Source organism: Micropterus salmoides, unplaced genomic scaffold (assembly GCF_014851395.1).
Source record: "Micropterus salmoides isolate LMB-PRFRI ecotype aquatic unplaced genomic scaffold, ASM1485139v1 Ms_hic_scaffold_1, whole genome shotgun sequence".
Taxonomy (NCBI): domain Eukaryota; kingdom Metazoa; phylum Chordata; class Actinopteri; order Centrarchiformes; family Centrarchidae; genus Micropterus; species Micropterus salmoides.
This window is the reverse complement of record NW_024040040.1, coordinates 35,686,054-35,709,435: the sequence shown is the minus strand read 5'-3', so window position 1 is coordinate 35,709,435 and position 23,382 is coordinate 35,686,054. Positions and strand designations below refer to the sequence as shown.

General features: G+C 40.0%; 1 pseudogene; it reads left to right on the top strand.

Moving 5' to 3' along the window:
* The first annotated feature begins 2,110 nt into the window (after positions 1 to 2,110).
* Positions 2,111 to 4,222, top strand: LOC119882916 (annotated as a pseudogene).
* The last annotated feature ends 19,160 nt before the right edge of the window (positions 4,223 to 23,382 follow it).

The window sequence follows — 23,382 nt, the reverse complement described above, 5'->3', positions numbered from 1 at the left end:
TATTTTATTTTTTATTTAACCAGGAAAGTCCCATTGAGATTACCAATTTTTTTCAAGGGAGTCCTGGCCAAGACAGCGGCACAGATCACAACAATTTAGTACATTACAGACAATTTCATAACAATTTCATAAGACTATTTAAAAACATTTACAAACCTTTGAGCAAGAGTTTAAACTGGCCTATTGAAACCAGTTCCTTTAATTTCCAGTATTTCTATAAATTGTTCCATGTTGTGGGGGCAGAATACTGAAATGCCACCTTACCAGCTTCTGTGCAGACACACGGCAGTATTGTGAGCATAAAGAATACAGTCCAGCCGCTTTTGGTTGAATATATTCACACAGATATGAGGGGAGCAAACGTAGAATACCCTTATAAATGAACATATACCAATGAGTGAGTCTACGATTCTCCAGTGCTGGCCAGCCCACACGTGTGTAAAGTTCACAGTGGTGTGTGCAAGGCTTACAGTTTGTCATGCCTCATTGAGGTTAATCACAGAGTTCAATAGTTTCAATACTTGTGTTGGGGCATGCATATAAATGGAGGTCACCATAATCCAGAATGGATGTAAATGTTGCAGCTACAAGTTTCCTTTTTGCATTAAAAGAAAAACATAGCCTATTTCTAAAGTAAAAGCCAATTTTCAGTCTCAGTTTCCTAACCAAATGTTCAACATGTCCTTTAAAACTAAGACTGTCATCAATTAAAATACCTAGATATTTAAAGGATTTAACTCTTTCGATTTCTGCCCCTTGAAGAGTGACAAGTGGAGGACTTATCTGCAGATTGCTCTTTGTTTTTGAGAACAACATCAACTTACTCTTACATTTAAAGTAAGATCCAGTTGTAGAAACATGTTCTGAACTATGTTAAAAGCGTTTTGTAATGTAGAGACACTGGCACTAAGAGTTTTTGCAAAGCTGTAGATAACCATATCATCAGCATAAAACTGGTAATTGGTGTCCACAAGATCCTGGCCAACATTGTTCACATAGATAGTAAATAAAAGTGGCCCCAAAACAGAGCCTTGGGGCACTCCTTTAGTTAATGAGAGAATATTAAAACAAATATTATCTGATTTAACACATTGGGACCTGTCAGTGAGATAATTACAGATCCATCCAACTGCCTTTTCAGATCTCTCTTTGAGTAAAATGTGGTTTACAGAGTCAAAGGCTTTTGACAAATCAATGAAAAGCACTGCACAATGTTGCTTATTGTCAAGAGCTGTCGAGATATCTTTGATCACCTTCAGTGTTGCTGTTATGGTACTATGACCTTTCCTAAAGCCTGACTGGAATTTGCATAAAATGTTGTTGGAATACAAAAATTCTTTCAACTTTCATTTATTAAAGATTCCAAAATTTTTGATAAGATGCAAAGTTTTGAAATCAGCCTGTAGTTATTTAAAATTTTTGGGTCACCACCTTTAAATAATGGTGTGACAAAAGCCGATTTCCAGATTTTGGGAATTTTCATAGTGCTCAGACTTAAGTTAAAAATATCAGTCAAAGGTTTTGCTATTAAATCAGCTGCAATTTTTAGAAAGTAGGGATCAATTAAGTCAGGTCCTTACGTGCATCTAATGATTTTAGTGCTTTGTGGACTTGACACAAAGTAAAAGGCTGGAAACTAATTGTTGATGCATCAGAGGGTTGTTCCGGAGCAGTCCCAGTGTTGCTTGAGTTTATGGATGGTGTAGATAAAATAAAATGTTGGTTGAAACAATTTAACATTTCAACTTTGTCATAAATATGTGATGAGTTATGGACAATGTAATTTGGCAAGACCTGTGAGAGATTTTATGGTTTTCCAAAATCTTTTAGGGTCATTAAGACTGTCAGTTGTAGTAGAATTCAGACTTGGCATTTTTAATTTGGGAGGAACTTTTATTTCTTAATTTTCTGAAATTATCCCAATCGCATTTTAAACCAGTTTTTCTTGCTTTCGCCCAGGCTAAGTTCCTCTCATGTAAAGCATTTTCCAAATCTGGTGTAAACCAAGGATTATCTCTACCTTTAACTCTAAATTTCTTAAAGGGGATGTGCTTATTAACAATAGGCATGAAACACTCAGAAAAATGACCAAGCTGTTTCAACATCCGGAATGAGGTCAATTCTGTTCCATTGGCACTTAGAAAGGTCATGGTAAGTGAAGGTTTTTTTCAGCCTTGTTTATTATGCTTTAAGCATATCCTAAGGACTGAGGTGTTAGGTCTGGATTACACCTGCCTTTTGTGTGTGCAATAGAGAGGTCACTGTTGTTACAGTTTGCAGCTCAGAAAATATATGGAGCTTGGTTGTAAAGGATTTACATAAAAATAAAATGTGACACTGATATATAATTTAACAAGTGAAATAATTTACTTCTATGTCTACATTTGTGAAATGATTGATATTTTTTTTAGAATCAAATGCTTGTTTAATATCTTTACAAATAAGTAATAGGGTAAAAGTAGTATAGAAGAGACTCGGTGTTCTCTTGAATGAAATAAAAAAAGATATGTAAATATCAGTATCAGCATCGGCCAAAAAGACTTTGAACATATCTGCATATCGAATATCGGCCCAAATCCAATATTGTGCATCCCTAATGAACACTGCTGAAAAAAAACATTGGAAATTTGTTGGGTGTTGCAGAAATGAGAAGTTGCTTCAGCAACATTTTAATTGAACTTTAATATCATAAACTCTGGCTGGATCTTTTGAGGTTATATTGAAACTGTTCTCAGTGCAGCTCTGCAGATATTATTCAATGCTTATCACACAGTAACATCTGGTTGTACATGGCAAGTTCCTGTTTGAATGTGTGAATTTGAGTTTGCTTTAAAAAAAACCCAAATACTTTGTTTAAAAGATGCTTTCATTAAAATATTGAAAAGTAACTTTTGTTTTCAAATCCAGGTGATGAGTGTCATTGCAGTCCTGTCTGTGAATATGGTGATATTGGCATCAATCCAAACAATGTGATTTTCAACAGTAGCAGGACAGTTAACATCTATCCAATGAGGATTACTGGAAACCTGAGTCAGAAAAACTGCACCACTCTGTTTTCCAGTTTAAATACAAGTTATACGAACACATACTTCTTCAGAATAGAGAACAAACCATTCATGGCAACAGCATCTTGTGATCCTTTTCAAATAACAATTAAAGGTGAGAGAGTTTTTAGTTTTTCAGTGTATATCAACATCTATAATGTTATTGTTTGGAATAAAACATGAAATCAGTTGCAGTTTTAGTTTAAACAGCAAACTCCATGACTTCACTGTGAAATGAAATATCTACTGTAGGATTAATTCCAGCGTTAAAGAAACCAACCAGTGAACAGAAAGTGGTGGTTTTCAAAGTTATTAGAGTTGAATACTGCTTAGATCCCTATATATGAAAACATCTTTCACTTCTGTCTTATGTTGTCTGAATTACTGTGACTGTCATTTCAGACAAAACTCAGTAGCCGTCTACTGAGTTTGTTTTTGACACTTTAAAAAGAGAAAACTCATGTATTGAGTTCACTCTTCATGTATCATCAGCGAGGGACAAAACCTACATGACAATTGTTTTTAATTCTATATTAGATTTAAAATAAATCCAGTTTATCTGAAAATGATCAACATATGCAGTTTAAATCCTTAAAATGTCAGCATTGTCATTTCAGTGTAAAATCTGTGTTTGATCTGAAACCACAGATTCTCCTCCGAGCCCCAGAATTGAGATCCCAGCTGATCTGAAGGAGAAGCAGTCTGTCACTATAACCTGCTCAGCTTCCACTCCCTGTCCACACTCCCCTCCTAAACTCACCTGGAACCTCCAACAAGGCTCTCACAGCAACACAGAGGAAAACACAGATCGAACCTTTACAACTAAAATCCAGGAGACCATCACTCAGTCAGATCAACATGACGGATACAACATCACCTGTTCTGCCAGATATCCTGTGATGTCAAGAGAAAAGATGTCAAGATGGCAGAGGAGAGAAAGACTCTCAGTGTTTCATGTAAGACAAGCAGAGTTTGTTATTGGATCCTGTCAGCACATGATGATTGATGGGATGTCAGCTGATTAGAATAAAGTGAATCTCACATTCTCCTCAGATGCTCCTAAAAACACCTCAGTGTCCATCAGTCCATCAGGTTTGGTGTCAGCAGGTAGCTGGGTGAACCTGACCTGCTCCAGCAGAGCCAAGCCTCTCGTCAGCCGCTTCACCTGGTTCAACTGACTGTTGAAGGTAAACAAATGTACTGTATAAAGTGGTGAAATAGGAGCAGGTATTGTTGGATAAAGTATTAATAGCACAAATATTCAGGTAATCAGTATTCAAGTATTCTGTAACTTTTACTGCATTTGTGTGAAATGTTGCCATTCAAATAATGTTAATGTTAACCTGTTTACACTTGAGGTTAACTGAAGGAATTAAAGTATATGATATTTAGAGTAGAGGTGCTCCGATCAGGATTTTTTTTGGCCGATACCGAATACCGATCACTGGGTCTATTTGAAGCCTTTTATTTATCATGTAGCATTATACAGTATAGTCTATATTTATTTAATTAGTCCTAAAAACAATGTATTACGTATTGAAATTAGCAGATGATGAAGTATCATGAAATGACAACTGTTTATTTTATTGCCTGGAAACATGGGCAACAAATTCCACTCCCTCTGTGTTAGAGACTTAAACCATAGCAGCCTTTGCCTGGTTACTGCGAACATCTTATAGCTTAGCAAAGACAGCTTTCCTGTGGAATAAACTACAAAAACAGAGCAAACAGCATCTTTATAAATTTGCACAGGCATCCTGAGTCGATGTTAAACTCTGGAGTAGCCGCTTTTTGTTCTGGAAAGCTCAGGCAGGTTCTGTGGGTTTTAGGGTGTAGACAGAGGAGCAGAGAGAGGAGCCATTACTGTCATCAATGAGATTTGAAAATAAGGGACATTTAAATAACAAAGTACAATGTTAATTCCATATTATAGCCTACTGGTATTATTGTTATTATTACTTATAGTTGCTATATTCATTATAATTTCATGTGATTTACAGGCTAGGCCTTAAAATATTTCAGTGGGTTGTTTTCATCTACTAAATCTTTGTGCAAGAAGCACAGTCTACATCTTTTACATAGGCCTACTGCCAACGGCTTTACCAGAGGAGAGAGTAGCAAACACTTTAAATACGGCCAGTAGATTTTTATTTGATTTTATAAAGGTTAAAAATATGGGAGATTTACAGGGGAACATTTAAACGCCCCACGACCGTGTACGCAGGATAAACGGTTCACAATGGATAGATGGATGGACATTTACAAAACGGGAGGATACAGGGAGAGAACGGAAAAAAACACGGGAGAATCTCGGGGAAAACAGGAGGGTTGACATGAGAGGAGGAGTAGAGAGAGGAGTGGGGTAATGTGAGGCTACATCCACACTAATAGGTTTTTAAAACAGTTTTATAACAAATTTATAACAAAACAAACAAATATTCTCCGCCCACAGCAGCGTCTTAGCTGAGTATCAGAGTTGATCTCTGTCTATATTTAAACGACAAACACACATCTATTGGCCATTCACGGATTCAGCAGATGGTCTGCTCCGCAGTTGCAGAACATTTGGCTAAAGAAGAAAGCCCACCGGGTCAACAGCGTTTTCAAACAAATATCTTCTGGTTTGCCGTTTCAATCTGGGAGGCGGTAACGTAGCAAAAGATCTACATTTTATAACGAAAACAGAGAGAGAGAGAGAGGCAGTCAGCTGACTGAGTGCATGGCGCTTCTCTTTGCATCAGGAAACTTACACTGTGGGATCAGTCTCTCTCCCTAGAATCTAGACAATTAACCTCCGCTTGTGGGCGGCGTGTGAGTGAGATGAGCACGAATGCGAGAGTTTCACATGATCGCTCCTGCTTATTACTCCTCTTGTCTTAATTCTGCTCAACTCTCATTGTAAATGATTAACTGGGCGCATCAATCGCTTCCTGTCTATAAAGGACCTTGGTGCTAGCTAGCTTTGAAAACTGCTCAGACCACATAGTGAAAGCATTTTAGCTGCCATTGAAAATTTGTCTGGCGAGTATTGCGTCATCTGATCAGGTTTTCTTATCTGTCTTTTTAGCGACCACCGATCAAACTAAAGCCATTATGGACCGATTACGAACGGTGACCGATCGATCGGAGCTCCCTTAATTCAGAGCCATAACATTTCCCATTAAGTTGAAGCTGACCGTGCTGTCTTGTTACAGATTATCCAGAGTTTGGGGTTGATGTCTACGTTACAGTGAAGATCCTGGGAATCGTAATGCTCTACAGTACAATCATCATCTTTGAGTGGTGAGACAAACTTTTCTGTGATCCAATCAAAATGACTTTGTGGTCTCTTTGAAATGTTTAAAGTTCATGTTGAAGTTTTATTCATGTTTATTCATTCCATCTCATTTTCTTTCAGGTGGTTTAGATCAAGATGCTGCAACAAACAAGTGAAGGTAAGCTGCTGGACGAGGACAGGTATATTATTATAAGAGCAAGGCATCTTTCAACAACCATAAAGAGAAGCCAAATGTCAGTAAGGAGAGCTAATCTCACTTTATATCAGGCTTCGATTCACCAAGACAAGATCAAGGTGCTGCTGGCATTTCTCTTTCAGCTGCATTAACTCACTGCAGAGCACTAACACCTCTCTCTCTCTGTGCTGTTTCATTTCCACAGGATGCAGTAGAAGCAGACGATGTCAACAGAGTGACTGAGATTCAAACATCATGAAGGAGAAGAGGGAGATGTCATATTCACCATAAATACGTACCTACGTGTACCTACGCCGTAGGCTACGCACATAGCCATGCATTTATACTTGTGCGTCGGTGTCTGTCATTCTGCAATTACACCTCCAAACGCTAGCTGGAAGTAGCACTACAGCGTCCACTGTGTTGACTTTTGCCAGCCGAGCAGGCTAACTTCCGGTTTAGAGCTCCGCTAACATATAGGTGGGTAAAATTGTATACGTGCGGTTCAATCTTACCCACCGAATGGATCACATTCTGAGTCATTTTGCTCGGGTTGCGACGGTCAAATATATTGATTCACTGTGTTACAGCCGCCGTTTTGGCAGCTAATAAATGTTACTTCAAAGCGCGGGGTACTTCCGGTCGGCATGGAGGCATTGCGAGGCTACCCAGCTGACCAATCACAGAGCTTACGGTCCGCGTTGACTCGACGTGTAGTTACATTTTTGAGGAGGTGTACGTCAGGCGACGGCGTAGCCTCTGCGTAGCCCCTTAGCCTACGCCGTCAATTTGATGCAGAAGTATAAATTGCACTTTAGGGTTCGCTTTAATCATTGGTATCTCTAAAATAATAACCACAGCTTGAAATGAGAATAAGTACCCTTTAAGTTTAATAAAGAGGCAAAAAGATAAATTCAATGTTAACTTAAACAATGACAGTGTTTCCACAGTTTTTCCAACTGGAGCAGATACAGTCAATAGCCAGTACCTTTTTTGCGATGTGGTCCGACAGTGAAAAGTTATCGGTCCATGGGCCTTAGAAACGAGGCAGGAGAGCGATGGGGGTAGCCAAGAGTCCAGGGTTATCCTGCGTTGCCAGAGGAACTCTGAGGGTTTCCGGTTGCTGAGAGCGCTATCGGGGGTCCTTCTCTGGGTTCCCGAGCCTGACGCAGCCTATCCGTCGGCATGCGTTCTCTCGCTTAACGAGCGGCACTCTACGATACAGCAGACCTCGGTTAGAGGCTGTCTTACTCCAAATACGTCTTCTTGTAGATTATCTAGCCGATAAAATACAACTAGTTTGGACAACTTTACACATACACACCCCGAAAACTCCCGCTGCTCGCTGACCTCCTCTGTCTCTCCCTCTCTCGTTTCTCTTCCTGCTCACCTCTGACCCCTCTCCTCGATCTACGCACGTGATCTAATCACGTTTGTGACAAAATTTACATACATTTCTCTTATAAGTGAATCTTCATTTAACAAATGAAATAAAACAAAACACATATGGAATTTTAACATTTTTTAGGATTTTTAAACATTTTAACCCTTTGAACATTTTAATCGTGAATTTGACATTTTAACCTACAATGAAGTTATTTGTTTACTACAAAAACTAGTTATACACGTTTCAACCGGAATACATAAGAAAAACATAAATGAGTCTTTTTGTGAAGCAGTTTGTCTTTTGACAGTTTCCTTTTGTGGGGTTAATTGATAACTCATCTGTTATAAGTAAGTTGTTATTTCATTATGTGAAAAGCTTGTGAGTATTCAAAGCAAAGAAAGTAGCCTGCAACATGTTTCCTACTTTCCCCTTGAAAGAATTTGGTTTTATATTTGTGGGATACATTCAACTGTCTTGTTTCCCACAGTACTTTATGCAACTGTAAATGAAATATAAGTGTTAAAAGCATGAGGCTTATCAGTTTGTGGTTGATGACCTAAAGTGGGTAAAAGAGAAGTAGTGGAGGACAAAATTGCTTCATCATCCATCCATCCATGTTCATCCGCTTATCCGGGATCGGGTCTCGGGTGCTTCATCATTAAGTTCCCAATTTAGTTTTGTTCATTTTCAGTAAGGACATCAATTAAAATATTACTGTACTTCTGTGTCCTAAAAATACAAAAAGGTATAACAGACAATTTGAACATAATGTTTCTACTCACCTTCTTTATAATTTGACATGAACACAATACACTTTGTACAGCTGTTTACTGCAAAAAATGCACAAATCTTCCCTTTTTTATCTGATATGCACTTATTTGTTTGGCTGCATGTTGACAAAACCTGATCCAGCAGAAGGAGCCTTACCAGCTCTGTCAGAGAGAATTAGAAGTTACATTCCATCAAACTCATTTTTGACAGCTATTTCCGGTCCCACCACCCCCACCGGATGTCTGTATGTAACTGATAAGAGGGGGTGCATCCTGTCCCACCCCAGCCGGAAATATGTCTGTATGTAACTGATAAGAGGGGGTGCATCCTGTCCCGCCCAAACGGAAATATGTCTGTGTGTAACTGATAAGAGGGTTGCGTACATCCTTCCATTGTGTGTTTTTCATTGATTTAAAGACTTTATTAAGTAATACAACTTGAATGAATTAACTAGGAGGTGTTTGTGACAATAAATTTATCATTAAAAAAGTATAGCAGTGAGTTATAAGTAAAAGGAGGAATCTCCGGGGCCAGCAAAGGATCAGTAGGAGGTTTCTTTGGAATCAAGTCAGTCTTTATTATTAAACAAGTGAAGAATAAATTGAAATAATGACAGTAAAGCAGTAAAATGGTATAACGGTGAGTAAAAATTAAGCAGCATTATAAATTACCTTCAACAGCATGCAGCAAAATAAGAGTGAGTTCCAAAATTAAACTTTGTAAAATCTTTGCTAAAGCTTTGTGTGACAAACTTACCATCATTAAAGAACTAAAGAATAAGATGAAATAATTACAGTAAAATAGTATAACAGTGAGTTAAAATTAAACAGCATTTTTTAATTACCTTCAAAATCTTTGCTAAAGCTTTGTGTGACAAACTTACCATCATTAAACAAGTGAAGAATAAATTGAAATAATGACAGTAAAGCAGTAAAATGGTATAACGGTGAGTAAAAATGAAACAGCATTACAAATTACCTTCAACAGCATGCAGCAAAATAAGAGAGTGTTCCAAATTACTTTGCTATTGCTTTGTCTTACAAACTTGCCATCATTATCACTCCAAAGCTGTAGCCTAGAGTTTCCATGAGCCAATGACAAGAGACTAGGAGGGGTTACCATAGGCCAATGATGGGAGTCTGTGAAAATAAAAGGAGTCCATTTAGTCATTCAGAAACATATAACGAAACTATTCCAAAACAACCTAAACATGAGCAAGAGAGCAGTCAATTCAAAGATGATCAGCCAGACACCTGTAACGAGTTATCAAAACTCAACCCCAGGAGGAGCCCCAAAGAAACGAGTGTTGTACTTGAGTCGGATCCAGACGCCGCCACCCGATACACTTCATGAGGAATGGAATTTAGATTCAGGACGTGTCTGGGGGTATGCATTCAATTATGATGTAAACGAACTTTGTTTTTACCAGTTGGAGAAAGGTGAAACATTTGGACCCCTCACAGCAAAAGCAACGCTCACATCAACGGACTGGGCTGTGCTGACTCTGTTGGTTTTAAACAATCTGAAAGCCGCGACGTCCGAGGAACCTGCTACAAAAGACAAGGAGACTCAAACAACTGTGAGAATCAAGCAGGAAGTTCCACCCGTGTTTGTTCCTAAAAAAGTTGTTTCCTTTAGTGTTTGGGAGACAAAAAGCTCAGCTTCCGGCAGATGGTTCTACCGTGCAAGCCATCAGAAGAGTGAAGGAGATGAAGCCTTGGATGAATTTGTCTTGCAGTATTTCAATACTGAATGTGGCGTGTTTCAGACTTCATTAAGGATACCTGTCGAGGTTTGGATGGAAATGATGTTTGAAAAAGCAGAAAAGCTAAAAGATCTCTTCAAAAAAAGTCAGACCTCCTGGGAGATTCTGCAAATGAAAAATACTTGGTGGTGTACGGATCGAGAGCATGAGAGCCTCGATACTAATCCTGCATCAGCAGCAGCAACACAGCAGGCGCAGGGCACCACTTCCAGTCCCTCTGCTTCACCACCACCACTAGCAGGGCTGCCAGGGACCCCTTTCATGCTAGACACGGACTCTGGTTGCATCTCCCCTCTTTCACCACCTCCATCACCCTTCTGGCCCTCTTCTCCTTCTTCGACATCCTCGACTCCGAGCGCCTCACCACCAGACTCTCCCAAAAGAACAGATGAGCCTGACGGGGTGCTCTCCGCCGTGTTTGTGAACACAGTGAAAACTGTGGTGCTTCGACTGCTGAAGAAAGTTCTATTTAGATATAGAAGTTCCATTTGTAACGGTTGTAAAACGGGCCACCCGAGCCAGATGCAACACGAGTGTCTGTTTGACATGCCTGACTACTTCCTCCGGCGGCATTATGATGAGGTGTTAAAGCGGCTCTGGACGGATCGTTTCATTGCTACCATTCAACGGGCGCTTCATGCGCGAAACATCCAAGTGTCTGTATACAGGGTCCATGGTGCTACCGAGGCCTTTCTTCACAACCTCAAAATGACACGACGCATCGGTGAGAAAATTGACAAATTGTACGACATGTTGATCGGAGAAGATGAGGCCAAGATCAAGGAGATGAATGAAGTTGCGGACTTTTGGAAGGGAAAAATTAATTCATAATGGGTAATTATTGTAGAAAATATGTTACATATTGTTGATTTTGTGAGTTATTGTGTAAAAAATTTTTTTTTTTTTTAAATAAAAATTACCTTGACTGAAGTGATAAGATTGCATAAGAATATTTACCATATTGTAGGAGGGAGTTTATTGAAATTAACATTGACTGTGTTGAGAGGATGATGTTTGTGAAAACTAATAATAATAAAAATCATAAAGACCCTTGTATCCCATTGTTGTTTTCAAATACCCTCAAAGAGAGCAGCAGGAAACATGTCTGAAAAACGAATTATGAAAAAAGTGTATTATAATCCATCACATCCGGCTAGTTTTGGCAGAGTAGACAGACTCCATAGAGCGTTACAGGATGAAATGGGAAAAAAAGTAAATGTAGAATGCGTCAAAGATTTTTTATCTGAGCAGGATTCATATACTTTGCATAAACCTGCCAGGATACATTGTGTAAGAAATAGAGTTTTTGTACCACGACCCCTAAATCATTTGAAATTGCTTGAAAGCTATAATAATAGCTATCATAAAAGTATAAAAATGACGCCTATGCAGGTCACGTCAGAAAATACCTCTCAAGTGTTTGAAAACCTGTACGGTACATTTCCTGTTCGGCGCAAAAATGATTTAAAGATGAAATTTAATGTAGGGGATTTGGTAAGAATATCAAAACTGAGAGGAGTGTTTGATAAAAAATATCAACAGAGTTATACAGATGAACTTTTTACAGTGACAGAATGCATTCCTCGTTCACTCGTTTATAAACTGAATGATTATGACGGAGACCCTATACAGGGTACATTCTATGAAGAGGAGTTGCAGAAAGTTTTGATTTCTAAGGACAAAGCATTTCCGGTTGCAGAAGTCTTAGAGTAATGTAGTATCAGGGGGAGAAAAGAAATGCTGGTGCGCTGGAAAAACTGGCCTGAGAAGTTTAACAGCTGGGTCAAAGCAAGAGACCTAAAAAATATATAAAAAACAGATACATTTGATTTGTAGTCATTACAACATGGATCAAGCCTCCGGAGAGGGGTTTTACGTGACTTTACCTTCCAACGCCAGTCTCGAAGTATTTAAAAATAATACGAGCTCTAGCTACCATGTAGATTTAGCACAGCATCTTAATTTAGAGGGACGGTGGCAAGTGGCCTTGACAGAGATTTCATATCCGCATATCTGGTTTAACATATCTAATGGGGATGCCTACTTTGATTGGAGGAATAAACCCTCAGAAGGAGAGTCAGACAGTGAGGTCCACCGTCAGAGGTTTAGGGGAGGATATTATCACAACATAGAACAGCTCAGGCTCGAGCTGCATGCATTTCTTAGAAAAATTGGCTCCGATATTTATTTTCTCTTTAGTACCATTCAAAAGAGATTTGAATTTCAGGCAGGGGGGCAATTTCACCTCCGTTTTTATCCTCCTGTTGCTTACATGTTGGGGTTTGAACCGGGGAAATGGTTACAGTTCAATCAGAGGATGGCACCCTACCCAGCAGATATAAAAGCTGGTATGTCCCATCTATATGTCTACAGTGATCTGGTTCGACATCAGTTGGTTGGCGATACATACGCTCCGCTCTTGAGAACGATCGATATACAAGGAACATACGGGGACGTCATCACACAATATTTTAATCCCCCCTGCTACCTTCCAGTGATCAAGAATCACATTGAAAACATTCACATAGAGATTAAAACGGATCAAAATACACCGGTGAAGTTTACTTTTGGAAAGACTATTGTGAAACTCCATTTTAGACCTTCAAAAAACTTTGCATCTTCTGTGACAAAATGATACATCATACCCGCGATCCTCACCGTTTTGTGAGCTATTATGAAAATCAAGTAGGGGGTGCTCTCCCTGGTTTTAGCGGGGCTCCCGTGATGTACGGGAGAGGCATAGGGTCTATATTCTCAAAATTATTTCGTTTTGTTGCACCGCTGATGAAAAGAGGTTTTGCCATTGCTAAGCCTCATCTTAAATCAGCGGCTAAAAACATAGCCTCAGAGGTGATAACCCACGCCGTTGGTAAATTAGGTGATCGCTCGGCCCAAGGTGTTCAAGAAGGATCAGGCAGCATGATGGTGTTGGCTCGAAGAGCAAGGAAGAGACCGCCAGGGCGGCGTGTAAAAGCGGTGCAGACAAAAAGAAAAAGATCAGTTGAAAAAAGTAAGACCAAGAGGAAGCACACTAGCAGAAGGGCCTCTGATATATTTTAGAAAAGATGGCTCTTTTACATCACAAATCGGCCGAATGCACTATGGGGGAATTGGATTTATTTTCAGCTCCTATGACACAGCTCTCTATCGATGAAAAGATTTACACAGAAGTCATGCCTCTGTCAGCCATTACTGATGGAGGTCCCGTTGAATTCTTTATCCCCGGTGACGGGGAAAAATATTTGGATTTGAACGACACCCTGTTACACCTGCGTTTGAAAATTACGAATGCGGATGGATCAGACCTGGCTGATGATGCCTCTGTGGGTCTCATCAATTATCCCCTAAATACAATCTTCAGCCAATGCGACGTTATTTTGGGAGATAGACTGATTTCACAGTCCAGCGCTACGCACCCCTACAGAGCAATGATCGAAACCCTGCTCAACTATTCTGAAGATACTCTAAAAAGCCAGTTCACTGCCGGATTATTTTACAAAGACACAGCGGGGTCTATGGACTCAGTGGTGATAGATGATGGGCCAAACAAAGGATTAGTACAGAGAGCTCAATTCAGTGAAGAATCTAAGGAGGTACACCTGTTGGGCCCTCTTCATAGTGACATTTTTTTCAGCGAGAGGCTTCTCCTGAAAATTAATTAGCCCTCCCAAAATGACAGGAAGGATTGTTGAAAGAAGAGGTAACAGAAAGCCTCCAGACTGTTTTGTCAGAGCCTTATGTTTGGTTTTAAGACTTGTTTTTTTATTAGCCAGCAACCTTGTAATTTTCTTTTGTTTTTTGAGTTTGTTATATTGAGCTGAGGTCATAGGAATGTTTCCTTTTAAAAGATTCAAAGAGAGTTCACACAAAGACTGAAGAAAGTCCGATGAGCAATTGTTGAGAATATCTTTACGCTTTTGAGGCGTGGCGTGACATAAAGCCCTCAGTAAAGGCGCATTCCTTTTTAAACGTGCTGACATGTTGGATCAGGACTTTGATTTGGGAAGATAGACAACGGGCCACTGGTGGGGTAGTACTCCTGATCTTAGTCTGTAAGTTTCTGGGCAACTAGGTGTGAGGTCCAAGATTAAATACCCGTGAGGATCTTTGGTAGCATCTTCAAAAAGGCTTTTCGTCCGGGAAATATTTGTTGAGCTAATATACTCATCTGTAATCTATCTCGAGGGTTTTTAAACAAAACCAAATAGTTACTATTTAAACTAATTGTCCTACTGTGCTTTCCACGGTGAAATACATTTTGAGTCAACATGATGACACTCATTTTTTTGTGGTGCCTGTACTGTGTGAAAATTTTCACAACTTCAGGGTGATCAGAGGCCTGGAAAATGACATCATCCAAAATTATAAGATGATCTTGATCAGGTGGGAATAGAATCTCATCGTCAAAAGAATCAGGCAATCCTTCAACAAATTTGATCTTTTTATTCTTCTGTTGCAGTTCAGTGTACATCGGTTGATAAGAAGTAAAAATCCAAACAATATTACCAGGCATGTTGTCGATGACATGATTACAGGATTCCAACACAGACTTTACAAAATAAGTTTTACCGGACCCGCTTGGCCCCACAATTTGACAGGAGAAAGGTGTTCTTAGTCTGGGGTCAAACTCAATTTCATTGGATGAAAACATTTTTTTTTCTTCAATAGCCAAAAGGCAGGGTTTGACCTTGGCTCAGTAACCGTCTCTTGTCATACACCACTCTAAACTTTTTCTGGAATGATGAGTTTCTAAGGAAAAACCCCCTTTTATCTCGTACAATATTGTGCTGAGGTGTTTCAATGACACCACCATCATCAGAGTTTAGCACATAATTCTCCACCAACTGTTTGACACTGTTAAAGTTAACTTGTTCACAACAATCATGTGTTTGAGTGATACCCTTTACACGAAGTACTACTTTGTTGTTACGAGTCTGGTATGCATAACTTTTAGGACCCGCGGCCGCGAATTCTTTTATGCTATCACCATCTAACTCATCAGTCAAATCTCCCATGTAATTACCCAGGTCAAGCCGTCTCTCCCCCTCTTTTGTGACATAGATAATACTGTCTGTATCATAATACAAGACCCTCTCCTGCAGCTGCTCCAAATAACTGTACAACTTTAGACGCCCATAAGCTGTGGTGAAAGCAGCTATAAAGACGTTGTCTACCTTGTTTGGAGGGGCAATACATTGCTCACCATAACTCCACTGCAACAATGCTGTTTTGTCGTTGACAAAGGAAAAGTATTTAACTTTATATTTTCCAGAAAACATAAAGTTAAAAAACTCTTCAGGGTCAGTGATTAGTTTAGTCTGTGTCTGATTCGAGCGTTGTGCAAATTTCCCCCAGAATGTGTTGAGACATAATTTGGAGACTTGTCTTTTTGCAGGATTCGGATGAATTTTAGACGCATCCAGCAAAACACCCTGATTGGTCTGATAGTCTTTGATGTACTTTTCTCGGGCTGCCTGATCTTTGGCTTCAGGGGGGTAACCTGAAGCTTCATGTTTACCCTTCAGAAAAGTGTGCATGTACTGAACAAAAATCGAGTCGCTCTGTCTATCAAATTGCCATACCTCTGTGATCTCAGCTACCTGATACCCCATCTCCAAGGCCTTGTTAAATTCAGGAGTGACCCAGACCCCTGTCATCGCTCTGTCCTCATCACTGTGTTGACATGGACCCTCCTGAAAATTAAGTTCAGCGCACGTTCGGCAGAGTGTGAAGACAAGTTTACCAGCTGCAGTTCTATATGGCAAAACAGGAAAAAATAAACCCTGTGGTGGACAGATTTTGGCTCTGATTATTCCAAAGTAGCTTTGGGGTTCTTTGAAATCTTTGTAGATTATTTTTGGGTGCCCCAAAGGATAGGGAAAGTTACAGTTGACATAGGGATACAGCGATGTCACATCAAAGTAGTCTACCGTTTCATTAGCACCCGCAGTGTGTCTCAACTTTACTGCACAGGTTCGACCCCCATACAAAGCTTTGCGGGGTGAGAGAGGTTGAGGAGCTTTATACTGTTTGAGAAAATCTTTTAACCCCTGATGTGATTTTTTCATCTCGGTCCATGTGTGCTCTCTCATGACAATCACTTTAGCATTGTGGATGGCCTGTAACTCACGTAAATTCTCCTCGCTCCTCGCATGCAACTCCTCAAAAGGGTAGCCAGTCAAAGGATTGGTCTCATGAGCTTTGAAACAACTCGGACAGCCATGGAAAAAACATCCCAGAAACTCCCATACATATTTCACACCTTGGATCTCTGCAAAACCATCTACAAAGTATTTTCCTAGTTGTTTTTCCCCCTCATTTAAAGCATGTTGAATGAAGATGTTTTCGGTGCTCGCCACCCAATGCAACCACTGAATGCCTGCGTTCGAATACGTTTTGAACTGGCGTGTGTAGTTATCGGGGTCGGGGATGGCCAAACTTTTAGGAGGAAGGAAGTTGGTCACAAACACTTTCATGCATGCAGATGCTATAGTCGCACGGCTAAAAGGGTCAACCGCTGTTTCATCAATATACTGTTTTCTGAACAGCTTGCATCCCTCTGCAAGAATATCAACATCTCGCTCTTATCTGTAACGTCAGAGGTCAAATTCTCACCACAGATTTTACACTTCACCGCAGGACATGTGTGTGGTTTACCTTCACCACTCATCGCTGAGTAGTAAAGCTGTGCACATTTGTTACATTTTTTGTACAACGAGCACGTGCTGGCTAATTTTTTGGCTCTGGGCCTCTCTGTAGGCTCTTTGTGCTTTGTCAGACAGAATTCTGAACGACATGTCCTGTTACACTCTTTACACACAATAGGCTGGAACCCCTTCTGATTACAGGTAGGGTCAAAGCAAACGGAACAATGAGCAGGGCATCGGTGACTCAGCACACAGTTGTACCCTGTGTAACAGTACTCACACAGATATGGGGAACCCAGAAAGGCCTTTAGATTTTTTATACCATAGTAGTGGTTCTGAAAGAGAAACAAAAATAGGGTTTTACTCTGTCTTGGGCTTTTGGTCATGAATTTACAGAGGGACCTATCGTCGTCTCCTCTATAAAACACTACAATTTTGCAGTCCAAAGCACGTTCAAATCGCGTGATGTCGCTTAAGGCTACAGGTGTCTGATCATCCATTCCCACTTTGTTTTGAATCTCTCTGCCGCATTCAAGAGCCTGTCTATCGTTGAGGAGGGGATGTAGAAGATGAGCCAGACAGACGGCGCAAACACAACTGATTCCCCTCGTTTTCTACAATGTACAGAAAGCGTTGGGTTTTTTTTTAGATTTCGCATTGTAACATTTTATCCACCATTGCTCTTTTACCCGCGCCTGGAGGGCAGGTGATCACTTGGAGAACCAGTTCTAGATCACCATCTGTCATAATGGTCCAATTGGATTGTACTATGCGAAGCAAAAGTCTTTCAAAACCTGCTAAATTGTCAACATCACCATCCTGTAAGATAACTGATACATTATTACGGAGATTTTCACCTCTTAGCTCCAACTGCACCACATCTTGGGGTCTCCTGTGTGACAAGGCTTGTTGTAAAATCGCATCTACCTGCTCCAGTGTACCATTGTAAAACTGAGCATAATCCACTACACCCTCTGCATTGGTTGGAGAAGGAAAGCGCAACACCTGACGTATTTCATAATTACAGAATCTATGTCGTGATATGACTCTTGCTTGAGGTGCCACAGGGTCATTATTTTGAGACACGCTGCCCCCTTGCTGTTGCAAGGTAGGAGTGTTGGCTACCTGCTCCATGAGGGGGGAGTTAATGGGGGTCTGATAGGTCGAGGATGTAGAGGGGGTTAAGGCAGGGATTGCATTATTTTCAAGCTCGGAGAGAGCATTTTGTATTTGAATCAAGAGGTCTGGAGACACAGATGAGTTTAAGACAGGAATATGCTCGGGTTCGGGTAAAGAGGGGATGTTGTTTTGGTGAAAGGGTTCATTCATTTGGTTGATTTCATCTAATAAAGCAGTTGGTATTTCATTTTCTAAGCGTTCCAGATCAACGAGAGCTTGATTTATAGCGTGTAACGGATCTAAGAACTGACTGGAGGAGGTCTCGTTTTCAATTACACTATTTTCAGTTATACCATTTTGAAAGTTTGACTCATTCTGATAATGTTGATCTACCTCGTCTGATAAACTCTGCCTAAGCCCTAACGATTTGTTTTCATCCATTATCATAAAATCAAAACACACTTAAACCTTAAAACAGACACTATAAAAAACACGATAAACACGTTTATCTAACTATTGCAAGTGAAAATCAACAATAAAAACAATTACCCAATGAAACAAACAAAAAAAAATCATTTAAAACAAATTCAGATAAATCACCTTACTAATTATGATCACTGTAGACAGCCAGCATTTCACCCATTAGTCGGAAAGCATTACTCATTAAAACTAGTTGTTCATGGGCAGTCCGACAGCAATTCTGACAGCCTCTCACGGGTCGTCGGGGTCTGTTTGCTGGAGGGACACAAAAACAAAGACACTTTAACCTCTTTTGTGTATTTTAATACAGAAAGTCAGGCATCACCCCTACAAATCACTACATTAATACTTTATAGCAAACAAGCAAACTAGTTTTTTTTTTTAATTCTTACATTATCTTGTAACTAAATACCCTGAATGTCAGACATCAGTACCAAAACACTGTAGAAGTGCAAAACAAACAAACAAACACCACAGTAATAGCCTACTTTATGAAAAAGAAGCAAAATAGCTTTTAGAGTCAGGTTAACTCATAAGACTACTTGCTGCATAGAACATTTGACATGCTGTTGTATTTGAGAAAATAGTGTGGAATACTTTTAACTCATTAATTGTATAGCCTAATAATCAGCAACATGGTATCACGGGAAACTGTGTATATAGGACGGGTGATTCCGGGGACACATCCGGCTCATCGTGTTCCGGGGACCCCGGTGTTATGTACGCTTGCGGTACTGAAGCCGAGGGCTGATCCGATTCCGGAACCGGACCGTTCTCCTCGTAAATGGTAGGGGAGAGACCCTGCATAAAGTACCGTTCACAATCGCTCGCACCATCTGCGGGTGTAATGAAAGAAAAGAGTACTGTTACCACATCTGCGTAAAAGTTTGTAAATAAATAAATAAAACCTACACACTGATTAAAAGTTAAGGTAACCTTACTTACCGACTTCTCCTGTGAGATCTACAACCTGCTCTGATGGAATGCCATTCTCCCTTGTAGAACCTATTTCCTCGCCTGAGTACAAATCTGTAAAAAACAATATACAAAATACACATCAGGATAGTACACTTTAAAATTTAGAACATTTCTATTTCACTCTAGTACATAGAAGGCCCTCTTACCTTCAAGTTGATATTCGGTTGAATGAAGCCCATTGTCGATCAAGTCAAAAACTGTTAATTGAAAACACGCAGGAATGAAAATACAAAGTGTCGATTTTTGCTATTTCTTAAGTTGCGGAGGAAAGGCTGAATGCGTACCGTGTTCTCTTTGAAGGGTCATCGCTCTGGTTTCAGGTCACTAGTGTGAAGACCTCTGGATTTCTGGTAGGGTACTTATAGAAGTAAGAAAACAAAAAAAACAAAAAAAACAAACAAACACACGAGTGCTGCTCTGCCTGTGGGGTTGGGGCCCTTACTTCTGGTACAACCAGATTATTATTTAAACTCTTGTCTCCGGCTGATAAAAATAGCTTCCTGTTTCAAAAACGAACTCACGAACTCTGTCTGATAAAACCAGACCGTTTTTTAACATCCGGAGTCTGGGTTATAGATAACCATAGTTAATAACTGGTCTACAAGATTACCTGAGGATGGCAGCTAAACACACAACACGCCTCATTGAGAAAACAGAGGGAGGTGTTACACGACTCCCCAACACGACTCGTTGAGAAAACAGAGGGAGGTGCGGGGGGTGGAGCACATTCCTCAATTCACCCCACAGCCTATGCTACACCAGAATGAGAGAGGACAGAGAAGAGGAGACACAGACTCTAGAAGGATTAAAGTTTTAAGACTCACAAGTTTAAGACTAGGCTACAGCTTTGGAGTGATAATGATGGCAAGTTTGTAAGACAAAGCAATAGCAAAGTAATTTGGAACACTCTCTTATTTTGCTGCATGCTGTTGAAGGTAATTTGTAATGCTGTTTAATTTTTACTCACCGTTATACCATTTTACTGCTTTACTGTCGTTATTTCAATTTATTCTTCACTTGTTTAATAATAAAGACTGACTTGATTCCAAAGAAACCTCCTACTGATCCTTTGCTGGCCCCGGAGATTCCTCCTTTTACTTATAACTCACTGCTATACTTTTTTAATGATAAATTTATTGTCACAAACACCTCCTAGTTAATTCATTCAAGTTGTATTACTTAATAAAGTCTTTAAATCAATGAAAAACACACAATGGAAGGATGTACGCAACCCTCTTATCAGTTACACACAGACATATTTCCGTTTGGGCGGGACAGGATGCACTCCCCTCTTATCAGTTACATACAGACATCCGGTGGGGGTGGTGGGACCGGAAATAGCTGTCAAAAATTGAGTTTGATGGAATTTAACTTATAATTCTCTCTTCTGTCTTTTGCCTCAATCAGCCTTTTTCCTTTGGGGCTGTAAACTGGTCTGAATGCACTAAACAGAAACTCAGCAGGAGAGGATCATCTAAACCTTTATCCCCTGGAACTGTCCTCCTTACAATACAGTAAGGTCACTTTGTTTTTAATGGTCTGTACAGTAATATATGTAACATAAGCTACAGAAAACACAAGAAATATAAGCTTGCACTCAATACAATACTACATTAGTGTGTAAACTAAAATTATAATAAAACTAAAAAAGAATTACTCTAAATAAATTTGCGCTCTGATGAGTTTAAGATGATGAGTTTTCCTCCCCTGGAAGTTGGCCTTTTCACATGCAATAACGTGAGACATCGCCTGGTGGTTTGGTAAGGATCTGCAGAGACTCAAGCAGACTTACATCGCTTAAGGATTGTGTATTCAAAGAGCCTTAGTGAACCCCTCTCGCCGTAAAGGTGTCACAGGAGACACTTAGCAGGACAGCAAAGGGGGCTGTCCAACCCCTCTCCCTCCACAGGTCACCTCCGGACATCAAAAGTACCACCCGTCCTGATTCCTTTTCCCACAGAATGACTGAGCAATAAAACTCCACTCCCTTCTCTTGTTTTAGCTGATGTGCAAATGTGATAAGCCAGAAATGTGAAAGGGTGGGATACTAACAACCCCTGCCTTCTTGAGCTAAGAAATGTTTCATTATAAAATGTGTTTTGTTTTGTTTAAATAATAATCCTTGCTAAGTTAGTAGTGGTGTTTGCCTCTTAGGTTAGTAGTTATGTTACCAGGTTGTTGTTGAAAAGAATCTAAATAAGTTACTTTTGCAGTGTTTTACTTTTCAGCAACGATCCCTGACATTTCTTCATTTTATGTTGTAACCAATGCTTTGTTCCCAACACTTTGTGACACTTCCTTTAGAAATAATATGATAAAGAAATGTCATCCTATACTACTCAATTAATTTTCCAGCTCGAATTTAAAGTTAAATCACTAAATTCCCCAGCTCCAGAGCAAAGGGTTGTTTAAAGTTGAATATCTACTCCTCATGTAACCAGACCTCCCCCCAGTGGACAAAATAAATATAACATGCCATCGTTCTGAAATGCCGTTTAATGTATAAACGTTGCTCTTTATTTACCTGTATGTAATCTGATGCCATTTGCTTGTATCTCTAAGTAAGAATGTGTAACCTGTATATTATCCAGGAAGCTAGTTAAGTTCCTCTTATATGATGTGATTCCTATGAAATGCTAACCTTTTAAAGGTTTAACTACTGACAATTGTTAAAGTGCTTAAAACTAAGAACGGTATAAACGTTTGACAATTAAGGTTGGATTGTGGGAAGATATTTGATAACAATACGCGCAAAATAGATTTTTGAATAGACATATTAGAAGTTAAAAAGACTCTCAGGAAACCGGAAACAAGCCCTCAGGGGAACAAAGGACTGCCCTCTGGGAACCACGCCCCAACAAACAAAAGCAGCAACACACGCTCGCTTGCTCTCTTGTTCCTCTTCACCTGCACTTCTGCACGCGCTCAGCATGCTCCCCCTTCTGTCAACACCCTAAGAAGTTCGACCCGGCACAGCGCAGGCTCTTTTGTTCGTTTCAAGCCACACATGCGAAGCGCCGCGACCTTGGCTTTTCCCTCGTTTCCAATCAACTTACTTGCTTTGTATTTTCTTTGGTTTTGTTTGGTTAAAAGTTATCAGACCGTTAAGTTACACCAGTTTAATTCAGGAATGACCAAGTTCTTTTTAAGCTTTATCCTTCGAGCTAACTTACACTGCTCCCACTAAAGCCGGACCCAGCCATGTGGGCCCGCCAGCAGTAACAAAGGACGACCAAACCTCTAACCTGAGCCAGGGTTGTAAAGGCCCCCACTGCAAGTTTCTTCACTAAACCGACCACGACGGACCTCTGGAGCAATTCCCTGGCAGAGAAAGCGACCAGCCGATGGCTTTAAGCCGTCCTAACCGAGAACGCACAGAACTCCTTTTTTATTTAGATTATGCAGCGACTGTTACACATGCTCACATTAAAGCATGTGCTGCACTGTATGTGTTTTGGTGATTGATCCGCATCCATTAACCTACAGGTGCTTTTTTTTATTTCCCCAGTATCTCCAGGCAGAGGACATTTAGAGGAATCATGTTTTCTGGCGACTCTTTCAGAGGTGTGTTAGCCTGTTTAACAGACTCTTAATATCGTTCAGAACCTGTCAAAGTAAAAGTTCTCAGTTAAACTCCTGCAAAAAACATTCTTGAGCTTTAATATTGAGGCAAAACCACTAAAGAGGAAGTGATGTGAGTAACTGTTGCTGCCATGACTGAGATCTATTTCAGCACCAC